A 12917-nucleotide genomic window follows, 5' to 3' on the forward strand; every position below is an offset into this window, starting at 1 on the left:
GTTTGAAAAAATGGTGCAACTTCAGTGATGTGGAACTGGTTTGGTTTTTGTCTGTCAGATACCCACCAAAGCACATTTTTACGTATGTTTTTTTGTTTTGTTTTTTGTAGAACATGCAAGTGGGCCGTCGTTATTACAGTATTTTTCAGACTTTAAGGTACTCTTAAAGCCTTTAATTTTCATGGCGCTCAAAAATCTATTAAAAAATGTTTTAGTACCACTTTGGTAAGCTATGAAGCTGCACCGCTTGATGGATTGTCGGAGTATTACGGCTACCGTAGTCAGGAGCCTCGCAGAGTAATACGTACTGTGCTTCAACATAACATTACCGTATTGTGTGTGTATAAGGACCCCAAAATGGCACCTGTTAAGAGACATGCGTATGAAGCGCATTTTAAACTCAAGGCTATCAGTTGCGCAGTAGAACATGGGAATAGAGCAGCTGCGAGAGAATTCAGCATTAATGAATGAATGGTACAGAAGTGGAGGAAGCAAGAAGAATGAGCTGAGTAAAGTTTGACTTATCTGACTGTTTTGTTTCGCTTAATGTGCCTTATAATCCTGCGCACTTTATGGTCCGAAAAATACGTATTTGACTTATTTATTTGGCTCACTGCAGTTTCATGTTGCAAAGCACCTCTTCTAAACTTTTGTGGATATTATACATGATTATGCTCAGGATATGTCAGCCCATTTCCACTGAAAATGCCTTTTGGTTAAATTGTCAGCAAGGAATTTGCCTTTGCACTGTTAAATTTTTATATAGCTGCTTGTTTAAGTGAAGATGAATTGATGGGCGGTGTTTTCACTAATAAAGTTGTGGAGTTGTGAAGTATTTTGTCTGGCATCTGTTATGTCATCAGTTATATATAATTTTCAAATATATGTCGTGATAAATATTTTTGGCCATATTGCCCTGCCTTAATTCAAATTACCAGAAAACTGCTTAAAGTTTGGTATAAAATCTGGGTTTTAAAAGAATCAGCAACCACCACTTTTGCCTTCACTGAATTCTCCCATAGGATTCAGTGAGTCTCTCGCTCTCTAATAATCCCTTCAACACAGTTAATGTTAGTCCGCTTTAAAAATCATCTGAAAAAACTGTTGTTTTCTATGGCTTTGTCTTGGTTTTATACCATCCTTTGTTCTTCTAAAATCTGAAAAGAAATCCATACACATGTCTATAAAGTGTTGCCCTATAGAAACATATGAACATGTTACCAGCATTGTATCACATAAAAGCTACACTGTACAGCAGTTTTGTCTAATGTAGTGGAAATGTGTTGAATATTGGAAGGCTGTTCTATGATACTGGCATCAGAGCCTTTTAGCTGTCCCTTTAATGGCACAGGGTGGGTGATAGAAACTATATACGATAGAAACAATATAAATTTGGCCAACGATAGAGAGTTTGACTATACCGCAGAGCTGTACGTTTTAATTAGTTTCAAAAATCTCTCACTCAGAACCTGAAGGAGGACGGAGTTTTGGACCCAGATTACTCCGCAAAGCTCCTTACTACGGCAGCCATAATGCTCTGACAATCCATCAAGCAGTGGGGCTTACCAAAGTTGTACTAAAACATTTTTTAACAGATTTCTGCACGCCCAAATCGGTTTGAGGTCAGTAAGCACAACCAGAATTCATACATAAGGCACACTCTCGATTTTTGAGAAAATTAAAGGATTTTAAGTGTGCCTTATAGTGTGGAAAATACATTATACAGAAAAAAAAGAATATATCGCGATATATATCGTTACCGCACATGCTTCAAATTCTATCGCAATATGAATTTTAGGCCACATCGCCCAGCCCTAGTGTGCATGTTATAATAGTGTTGTAAGCTGAGAATAAATTGATTTGCAAGATCAATGTTCTAGTTTAGACATTTGTGTGTGTCACTGAATGAGCAGATTAAACACACCACGTAACTTATTTTTATAACTTTCCCTTACTTTCTGTCGGTAAATCTGCTGTGATGCATGTAAACCTTGCAATCGCTGACATGATAGCAGGACTGATATAGCAGCTGGGACAGAGTTGTGTGTCCAAAGGCATCTGTGTGAAGTAATTACCTGCCGTATTTGTAGCGGTGTGTGTCAGTCCCTGCAGACTGTGATGGCTCTGGGGCAGCTCATCCTACTGTTGCTCCCCTATAGTCTATGCACATGCACACGCTCCTGTGGAAACACACAGGCACACAGGATTAAAACCACCCTGACGCCAGAAAGAAGCATCTTATGAACGCATCTGCCTCTCAAGACAAGTTGCTGCACTTTCACACAAGCTGTTCGAGCGTGACGTGAGCGTGCAAGCAGTCAACACATGTTCTGGATTTCATGTCTTACCATTAAAGATTGATGGCTTTCTCCCAGTTGGACTATCAAATCCAGAAAGGTTGCTCATTATGAAGCCCAGCTAAGCTAAGACTGTCTAACTGTATATTTCTGGTGAGTGCGCTGCCAGAAGCTCTTCTACTCATGCGAGCAAACTCCAGAAGTTTCTGAAAGGTTATCCCCTATCCTCCTAGACGAGCCTTGTTCTACAGCTGAGCGAGCAGCCCGCACTGTATATGCCAACTTTTCAAGCAGATACCTAAAAGAAGAAAAGGACGAAGAGCAGCAGGTTTAAGAGGCTCACCCTTGATGTTCTGAGAGGCCAGGCCAACAGACAGAAGGCAACCGGGTGCCAGTTTAGTTTGGGACTCTGTGGGTAACGGAGTGCGAGGGAGCAGCGTAAGCACAGCACTGCAGAATGCCACCGATCGAGTTACAGAGTCAGTAAATATAGCAGCCGCCTATGACCTCCATGGGTCACTCAACACTCACTGGCATTCCACTTTGCTCTTAAAGGACTCCATGGGAATCTCTGAGCTTCTCAGTAACAGTAACTACATTTTATTTGTGTGTGTGTGTGTGTGTGTGTGTGTGTGTGTGTGTGTGTGTGTGTGTGTGTGTGTGTGTAGCAAGCTGTACACAGCCCCAGTAAATAGATGGTTCTTAAATAGTACCTAATAGAGGGAGACTGCTCAATATTGTTGATGGAGGCTGACAGCCACTCACTCTGGCCACATGTTTATATGACACTGGTATCCAGATAACAAAAAGCTAATACGTGAGCAGCAGAGAGGACCAGATGAAGTGGAGTATGTTGTACTGTGTTGACGTACGTTTGCAGGACAATGGAAAAAGACAGACGCGGCTCTGTGGTGGATGGGCTCTGTGAGGGGTGTAGCGTTACATGACACTGACACTGAGATGAGATGGCGCTGGTACCGGTGTTGCCAGGCTCGCTGCACTGCGGTGTGGGACTTAACGTGGCTCCTGAAGGGACCGATTTGATGCAAAATATGATGTACGCGCATTTTAAATGCCGCTCATTAATAGTGGGGGATGACGTTATTCCGCGCGTGATTAGATAACCAGTCAGACCCCGGGAGCGTTGCTCGGTAATGGAATGGGAGGCTTGCGGTGCTGTCCGTGAAGGGGGTGGTGGGGTGTTTAGGGGCAATAGACAGACCGAAAACTTGTCATCCCTAGAGGAGGCGACGCACAAACTTAATACAGCGCGTATTAACTAACCTGGATACTGATTTCGTCTTTATATAAGCACGTGACCACGACGTATTGGTCAGTTAATTAGCTGTCTTGCTAGCTTACTATAGTCAACAGTAACGGTGCAGTGTAGCCAAGACAGTAGCACTGTGTCAGAGTACCGCGTCAAACTGTACTGTGTAAGCATATTAATGCAGCAAGCACGCAAATTTCACGTGTCATAACACGGTACTTCCAAACCTACTAGGGTAGTATTCTTCGCACACGTATATCCAAAAGAAAAATTAAGACTTCATTTGACGAACTTTTAGAGTTTGTTCGGGGTTATCAGCCTTGCAGCATAGCTTCGGGCAATGAGCATCCTTGTTCTAAAACTTGAAAATATGCTAAAAAAAAGACAGCAGTTACACTACCACAACTGATACCGAATATTTAACCGCCACGCTGTTACTTCTAAAATGCGCTAGATTGTTTTTAGTGCCGTTTATATGTTAATTTCCCCTCACAAAGCAAACTTAACATTCTCTGAGTTCGATGGGAGTTCGGTTTGTGCTTCTGTCCATACGAAAGAACAGCACCTATCAGGGTTATGGTGGTGTCAGGTAACTGCATACACTCACCCCGCAATTGGAGAACATCCCGATCCAAACGGGCAGGGAAGCGCCACTCAAAAGTACCTCTGTGGTCGCTTTTAGAGCATCACTATTAACATTAGACTGGAAGCTTGCCCTGCAGGCGATTTAATCAAGAGTACGCTGGTATTCAGCCATATCCTCCTTCCAGTGCAGTTGTAGAGTTTCAGCAACCAAGTAACGGTTCTTTTCGCTTTAACGGTGACGTCAGTCGGTCAACGAAGCTTTTTTCTGATTGGTTCATACCTCTATTTGAGCGTCACTAGCTAACCGAGTGAACCGCCTCCTACACCGTCGTCATGGCAATGAACGTAAACATCAGAGATTTCTTTCATTGAAAAAATGCCATGTTCAAGCGCGTCGAAGAGAGCTGGCGATACCCGTGATTTAATCAAAAATTAAATGCTATTCTGGTAGCTTTCCAGTAGGTATTATTAGTATTACAAATAATAGTGAAAAATAGTATCTTTAATTAGAACAGCTTGCGGGGAAAAAAGTCAAAGCCTACACAACAAGTTCATTATCCTAATGCAACTGAAGCCGTTAGTATCAACTGAGCATTGTGTCAATACCACAAGCAATCTGAGTTTTGTTGCTGAGCATGTCCATCCCTTTATGACCACAGTGTACCATCTTCTGATGCTTGCTTCCAGCATGATAATGCCCCGTGTCCACAAAGCTTCCAGCATCTATGCCATGAAGGATTAATGCAGTTCTGAAGGCAAAAGAGGGTCCAACCTGGTACTACTGTGTTCAATTAGTGTAAAGAAAAACACATAAATGGCACCAGATAATTATTCATATGCTTGGTTTCTGGTATTCTGTATTGCTTTCAAAAAATTATTTGGTATTATTTCTTATTTAATATCATCCCCGCTGGCTCAGCACATGTATAGACATCATATATTCTGATGCACTCTGGGTGTTTGCCTGAGTCCAGTCAGTGTGTCTTTTAAATGTACATCGATCGTTTTTAGACACTGATGAAGAATTAATTTAGTTTCGTTTATAAAACTCTGGACTTTAATCTTTTAAAATAGTGTTTTCTGTCCTCATTTCTGCATGTTCAAAACATGAACTTGAATCCTTCCAATCATCATTGTTATCTTATTAAGTACAACAGAAAACAAAACTGGGCAACACTTCCTGAAGATTGATTAGAAAACCAGCAACAACACAGTTTGAAACTTTAAAAACTTGCTTATATCTTACTGAGTTTTCAGACTAAGGGGGGAAAGCCCTTGAAAAAACCTCCACCCCCTTATTTTTCAGTCTTGTCTGGTTATTGTCCTAGAAAAAAAGAGACTGTTTCTGCTGACTGAGATCACATTTATACAGAGTTGTAATTGCCATCTTGTGCTGGATTTGTTTCCCCCTGTTGGTCAACAGTAATTTGCACTGATTAGAGGTTTTCAGAAAGGAACAACCTCTTTTTCTCTTTGACACACGCCTGACAAAGACATGCATCAAAACCCAGCCTTTGTATAAATGTCTAGAGAATCAAAGTATAGTAACTGTAGCCAGATAATGATAGATAATTCCACTTTAATATTTTTTCTCCTGGTCTGGCTCTTAAAAATGCTGGGATGTGCTCACACTTACTCTCTTTTCTGGTAATCAGGTCAAGTGTAAAAGATTCAGTGGTGGTATGGATTCATTAGTCATATTTTGGGAGTGAGAGAAAAAGATGGACTTAGAGTGAGTAATGCTCCTCTGGTTCATTCATTTTTTCGAATTGGTGGGGAATAAATGAACATGGTCTAAACCAGGCCTCAAGGCTGGTGTCATGCAGGTTTTAGCTGTGTCCTTGATCCAACATAGCTGATTTAAATGGCTAGATTACCTCCTCAACATATCTTGAAGTTCTCCAGAGGCCTGGTAATAAACTAGTCATTTGATTCAGGTGTATTGACCTATAGGGTGATATCTAAAACTTGCAGGACACCAGCCCTTGAGGCCTGGAGTTCCCCACTCCTGGTCTAAATAATAGCAAGGCATGTCCCCTGTGCCCCAAGAATGGTTACTGGGATCACCTATCAACGAGGATTTGCCAGTAGATGTTGTATAATATTGTTTGCTAAGTTGCTGCACTCTGGCAGCACATCAGGCTGGAGTATCTGAGTGTCTGCATCAAAGTGAGTGATAAAATCATACTGCGGTATAACCATGAAATCATATCATGAGATACAGTCAAAACCTTTGACATGTATCCAAAGCTGCTGCTGCTGTGAATGAAGAAACAGTGTCACACACTGAGGAGGGAAACTGCCATTTATTACCATTCAGTGATGCATTCTTCCCTGCATATACTAAAACAAGACAGATGACTCATTCTGATCCACTCAAGACTTCCTATAGGCTCCTACAAAACAAGTGGTTATGCTTTAAATACCACAGATAGTCCCAAGTTATCGTCAAGTGACTTGATGAGCTTAAATACTGAGTGGGTGGGAACAAACCAACAAAGAATCTGTGACACTATAATCAAAGCCCCAATCTGAGATCCAGGATCCACTTTTGAAGGCAGGTGATGACTCAAGCAGTGCACTTACTATTATGGCAAATGTCTATTTTGTTTTCACAGGTTCCCATTCAAACATGGATGCGCTGTAAATAAAGCTGCTGCATGTCTGACGTCACATGTTGATTTTTTAACTAAGCAAAGCAAATACAGATGCTTATTTTGTCCATTTCAGCAGGCAGGCCCAATAGCCATGTAACCGAATAACATTTCTGCATGAGTTAAACTATAAATTAAACTATAAACATAAATTACCCAACTCCAAAAAAGTGGACATACTCCTTTAAATATCACATTTGTGTTAATGTACAGAAAGAGGTGAAAATGTTAATAATGATAGCAGCAAATAGAAACACGAGTGCTGTGGAGTGTCTCCAGCTCTGTTATAGAGGTTTCCCAGTAGAACAGCTGAGTGATTAATGGAAGGTGACTATAGGAAGCCTCACTGTACGATTCTTTGGGGCCAATACCAAATAATGAGGTTTATGGTCCAGTTAGGCTGAGTAGTGCAATAACTGCAGCAAAAAACAGTGTGACCAAAGAAAACAAGGACTGCACTCATGACACATCAGAGAGTTTTAAGCTGGGATTTTGTTCCCCCTTAAAGGCCTCGAAAAGCTATTTTGTAAACCAGATTCAGATTAGGAATGATGGGGTCCCACATGAAGATAATTTTTTGTCACTGTTAGAAATATGGCCATTAATTTTTTAGTTATATAGACAGTATAGCAAATGGGTGAAGCTCACAGGTCTGAAAAGTGAAGCCAACAAGGAATCCTTCTGAACCTGGATTCCTTTCACTCATCTGTCCTGTGGTTCCACTGAGGTTGTATAAGTGTATGGGAAAACTACTGTTGACTCCCTCGCCCTGCAACCTCTTTAAAAGCTTTACTGATGAATTTATTGGCTCAATAACCAGTTTAATTTCATTTGGGCGTAGCATTCAGTCCATTTTGTGCATCTCAGTGGTTATCAGAATCAGAGAGGAGGATTATGCTCATTATCTGATCAGTTGTAAGTTGTTAGCTAGTGAGTGTGCATGGTCAATCCTCCAGGTAAAGACATCCCAGAAAGTTGATTCTGTTCATCTGGACGTAGCGTTTTCACTGGGAGAAACGTTTCGTCACTCATCCAAGTGACTTCTTCGGTCTGCAGGTTTCCCCCACCTTATTTACATGAAAAAGGAACAACCATTTCTGAATAGAGGAGGGGGCCTGAGGGTACATTTTTCACCATGTTACAGTGCTGTGATTGTTGCCATTCCTCAACTCTCTGTTGGCACGGTAGGTAGCTGTCCCTCTGTGATCATTGGTCATGACAATTTGCATATTAATGATCATAGCTGAGCTCGTGGGCCATTGTTGGTCAGTGGTGCTATCTTCATAATTATGCAAACCAACTGTTTATAAGGTTGAGGAAACCCACAGTTATCTGACATAGTAGAAGTCACGTGGATGAGTGATAAAATGTTCCTCCTACTTAAACCTCAACACCCAGTTGAACAGAATCAACCTTCTGGCAATGAGTGTGCAGAGTCAGAGTCAGAGCCACCCCTCACTTGTCACAAATACACAATATTCAAAACACCAACATGGCAACAGAGAAAACACTCATCTTAACGCTTCCTAACAGGATTTTACTAACCAGTGGCTGATGTCATGGTGGCTAGCTTCATCTTTTATACCATCTGTAATTTGGATCATTCAGAATTTCAATCAGAATGTGATGTGTAACAATTTAATGGAACCCCACATAGTACATTTAATGAGGAAAAAATGTGTAAATTCATACTCTTTATTCCATGCTTACTGATTTCCAGATGGACTTCTCAACAAGCGGTGAGTTTAAACAATTTTATGTTGTTTACGGATACATTTAATACTGGATATTTTGTAGTTTTTTATTGCAGTTACTGTGCTTTTGACACCAAAATCCATCTTTCAGATTAACAGGTGTAAGGAAACCCTTTCCTCGTTATTTTGAGAACCCAAGTGGATTCACACCGTCAAGGCCCAATTATTGCCATCTTGGCTACATACATGGCAGGGACAACTGAAAAAATTCAACCATAGGAGGACATGTCATCAGCCCAGATGACAATGTCATGGCTAGTTAGTTTTTTTCATGGCATTGTAGGTAAGACCACCTTACATATGCTGTGGTGTTTTTATGTGTTAAAATGGTATATTCTCTGTTAAAGAGTTTAGTATTATATGCGGCCAGATGATCAACATTATTCAATAAAGAACAAAACACTGTAGGGAACAGATTAGGAACCCAAGAGCACAGTAAAACCCTGAGAGTATGGATTTACACATTATGATCTCATCTTTGATCAGTGCTTTATTAGTTGTGAATCCCTGTTACAGAGAGGTACTGAAAATCAGTGATTACTTTTCACTGATTTTAAGGGCTATAAACTGGCTTAGACACTATGTTCAGTAAGCTGGGTTCCCAGTAAATGACATTAAGAAAAAAATGTTCAACAATAAATTTACATCAACATTTAAAATCTGAGCACTTTTTACTCTTGGACTTTGGCAGCTTTGCATAATCTATCTTATGCAATTCTTCAGTGCAGCACCAAAGTTCATATCTCTCTCTCTCTCTCTCTCTCTCTCTCAATTGTATATTCTCTGTTAAAGAGTTTATACACACACACACACACACACACACACACACACACACACACACACACACACACACACACACACACACACACACACACACACATATATGAGTGTATCTATGTACAGTGGGGCTAAAAAGTATTTAGTCAGCCACCGATTGTGCAAGTTCCCCCACTTAAAATGATGACAGAGGTCAGTAATTTGCACCAGAGGTACACTTCAACTGTGAGAGACAGAATGTGGAAAAAAAAATCCATGAATCCACATGGTAGGATTTGTAAAGAATTTATTCGTAAATCAGGGTGGAAAATAAGTATTTGGTCAATAACAAAAATACAACTCAATACTTTGTAACATAACCTTTGTTGGCAATAACAGAGGTCAAACGTTTACTATAGGTCTTTACCAGGTTTGCACACACAGTAGCTGGTATTTTGGCCCATTCCTCCATGCAGATCTTCTCGAGAGCAGTGATGTTTTGGGGCTGTCGCCGAGCAACACGGACTTTCAACTCCCGCCACAGATTTTCTATGGGGTTGAGGTCTGGAGACTGGCTAGGCCACTCCAGGACTTTCAAATGCTTCTTACGGAGCCACTCCTTTGTTGCCCGGGCGGTGTGTTTTGGATCATTGTCATGTTGGAAGACCCAGCCTCGTTTCATCTTCAAAGTTCTCACTGATGGAAGGAGGTTTTGGCTCAAAATCTCACGATACATGGCCCCATTCATTCTGTCCTTAACACGGATCAGTCGTCCTGTCCCCTTGGCAGAAAAACAGCCCCATAGCATGATGTTTCCACCCCCATGCTTCACAGTAGGTATGGTGTTCTTGGGATGCAACTCAGTATTCTTCTTCCTCCAAACACGACGAGTTGAGTTTATACCAAAAAGTTCTACTTTGGTTTCATCTGACCACATGACATTCTCCCAATCCTCTGCTGTATCATCCATGTGCTCTCTGGCAAACTTCAGACGGGCCTGGACATGCACTGGCTTCAGCAGCGGAACACGTCTGGCACTGCGGGATTTGATTCCCTGCTGTTGTAGTGTGTTACTGATGGTGACCTTTGTTACTTTGGTCCCAGCTCTCTGCAGGTCATTCACCAGGTCCCTCCGTGTAGTTCTGGGATCTTTGCTCACCGTTCTCATGATCATTTTGACCCCACGGGATGAGATCTTGCGTGGAGCCCCAGATCGAGGGAGATTATCAGTGGTCTTGTATGTCTTCCATTTTCTGATGATTGCTCCCACAGTTGATTTTTTCACACCAAGCTGCTTGCCTATTGTAGATTCACTCTTCCCAGTCTGGTGCAGGTCTACAATACTTTTCCTGGTGTCCTTCGAAAGCTCTTTGGTCTTGGCCATGGCGGAGTTTGGAGTCTGACTGTTTGAGGCTGTGGACAGGTGTCTTTTATACAGATGATGAGTTCAAACAGGTGCCATTCATACAGGTAACGAGTGGGGGACAGAAAAGCGTCTTACAGAAGACGTTACAGGTCTGTGAGAGCCAGAGATTTTCCTTGTTTGAGGTGACCAAATACTTATTTTCCACCCTGATTCTTTACAAATCCTACCATGTGAATTCATGGATTTTTTTTTCACATTCTGTCTCTCACAGTTGAAGTGTACCTCTGGTGCAAATTACTGACCTCTGTCATCATTTTAAGTGGGGGAACTTGCACAATTGGTGGCTGACTAAATACCTTTTTGCCCCACTGTATCTATGTGTGTGTGTGACAGCAATGAAGAAAAAAAAAACATAATAGGTCCCCTTTAATATAATACAAAATTCCTTTAAGTGCAGTATTCCTTCAATCTGAGCAAGCAAAGTGATACTTTCTTCAAAAACACGTAAATTCAATACATAAATCACATGCTTACCATTACGTCACCAACCCTGCAACAATTATATATGACACACTTTCAAATAGTCACACACTGATCAGCACAGTCGAGCTCGATATTCCAGGCCAGACTTGGTGTCTTGGTGTGTGCTGGTTTCTATGGCTGTGGTTCATGCTACACTAACATTTATTCAGCACTAGTGTGATAATAAAATGGGCAGGGGAGGGGGTGCCTTATTCAAGTATACCAGTGGTATTACAAAATGAACTTATAGTTGGAAGGGAAAAGAAGGGTTTACATATTTGTTATAGACAGGGTAAAAAAAAAAAAAGATCAAAGCGCATTGAGATGAGTCTTCTATAAGCAGTGGATGAGCCGGCGCTACAGACATTCATTCCCAAACAGCCACTAACTGTGAATATTTCATTTTGTGGCTGTAAATATAGCAGTAACACTGTCAGGAATCCAGCACTCTGCTAGGTTGCTTGCTATAGGAAAAATCAATGGCACCAAACATCTCACATCTACACTCTTCTAATACAAGATGAATGCTGCATATTAAAATCAATATAACTGTATATATATTCCACATTACTATAATACTACCAGCATCATGAGCTATCTTTGGTGAAATTATATCTGTGCAGAATGGACTATAATGTAGAATACACTATATTTTGGCAGATGAAGCACTAACATTGGAATATATCAGTATTTCACTGTATAGCGTTCACTTCAAAGTAGAACTATTGGCTTAATATCAGTATGAGCCCTTCTGACTGATATACGGGCATTTGCTGATGTTAGTGGCCAATACTTACACATTGTGTACTTCATACTTGTGTTGGCTAACTGTTCAAAAATAGTGTATCAAGGAGGTTGTTTTGTGTTTGTTTGTTTTTTTATTAAGATTTCTTTGTTTTCCAGACAGATGTGGAAATAAATATCTTCCTCCCCTCACCCTTAACCTGGCACGGTAGGTAGCTGCCTCTCTGTGATTTGCTTCTGCCAGATGTCTTTTCCTTCCTACCCACTGCCAAGTGCTTGCTCACAGAGGATTATGAGATCACTGAGGTTTTCCCTCTAATACAGTTGGGTCTTTACTTCATAACATAAAGCTTCTTAAAGCAGGTATTGTTGCTAACTGGTTATATACAAAATAAATTGATTAGACTACATATCAAAAGAAGAAGTCAGCTATCGGCCAAACAGTCATTTTAAACACTGGTATAAATACCCAGTGGGTGCACTTAAATGCCTTCAAGTGAGATCAGCATCTGTTAAACAATGGTTGCTGATTATATATTCTTAAAAATCCAAATAAACTGTAAATAAATTATCCTGATTATGCATTTAAAGTTACATAAAAGTCATTCTTTGGGTGAAAAAAAAGCATGGAGCAGTGACAACATTGAATGCTGTGTCCTAAATGCAAAATTATAATTTCAAACTAATATCATCATGTAGGCCTACACAAAAGGGGGCCTGCTGAAGCAACGTTGCACCGTGGCCTGAATGTAATCAATAATATCTCAAATGCAGATGCTATGATGTCCTGATGACTCTTACCTTATGTCTTTTGTGTACTCTGGTCTGTGTGTGTGTCATTTCTTCCTGCACTGGCAGAACACACATCCAACCAAAAATACAGTGAAGCTTGTAGAAGGCAGCACATATAACATGACACAGCAACAGCTGCTCTGTGTGGGCAGCCGTGAGAGTGCACAGAGCACTATC

The 12917-nt window shown here is 40.8% G+C and overlaps 1 protein-coding gene across 7 annotated transcripts in view; it reads right to left on the reverse strand.

The window, feature by feature from the left end:
• Window positions 1–4412, reverse strand: part of usp2a (ubiquitin specific peptidase 2a) — a 58026-nt gene extending 53614 nt beyond the window's left edge. For 2 of the 7 annotated variants that reach the window (XM_026193605.2, XM_080288993.1), the window contains exons 1-2: window positions 2349–2595; window positions 2076–2180 (exon numbers count right to left, since the gene is read on the reverse strand). The gene's annotated coding sequence lies outside the window, so the exon portion shown is untranslated. Of the gene's footprint in view, window positions 1–2075; window positions 2181–2348; window positions 2596–2640; window positions 2764–4174 lie in introns of those variants that run through there. The other 5 variants (XM_026193606.2, XM_080288991.1, XM_080288992.1 and 2 more) reach the window with 5 other exon arrangements.
• Between the last annotated feature and the right edge of the window lie 8505 nt (window positions 4413–12917).

The sequence above is a fragment of the Astatotilapia calliptera genome, chromosome 14 (assembly GCF_964374335.1).
Source record: "Astatotilapia calliptera chromosome 14, fAstCal68.1, whole genome shotgun sequence".
Classification (NCBI taxonomy): Eukaryota; Metazoa; Chordata; class Actinopteri; order Cichliformes; family Cichlidae; genus Astatotilapia; species Astatotilapia calliptera.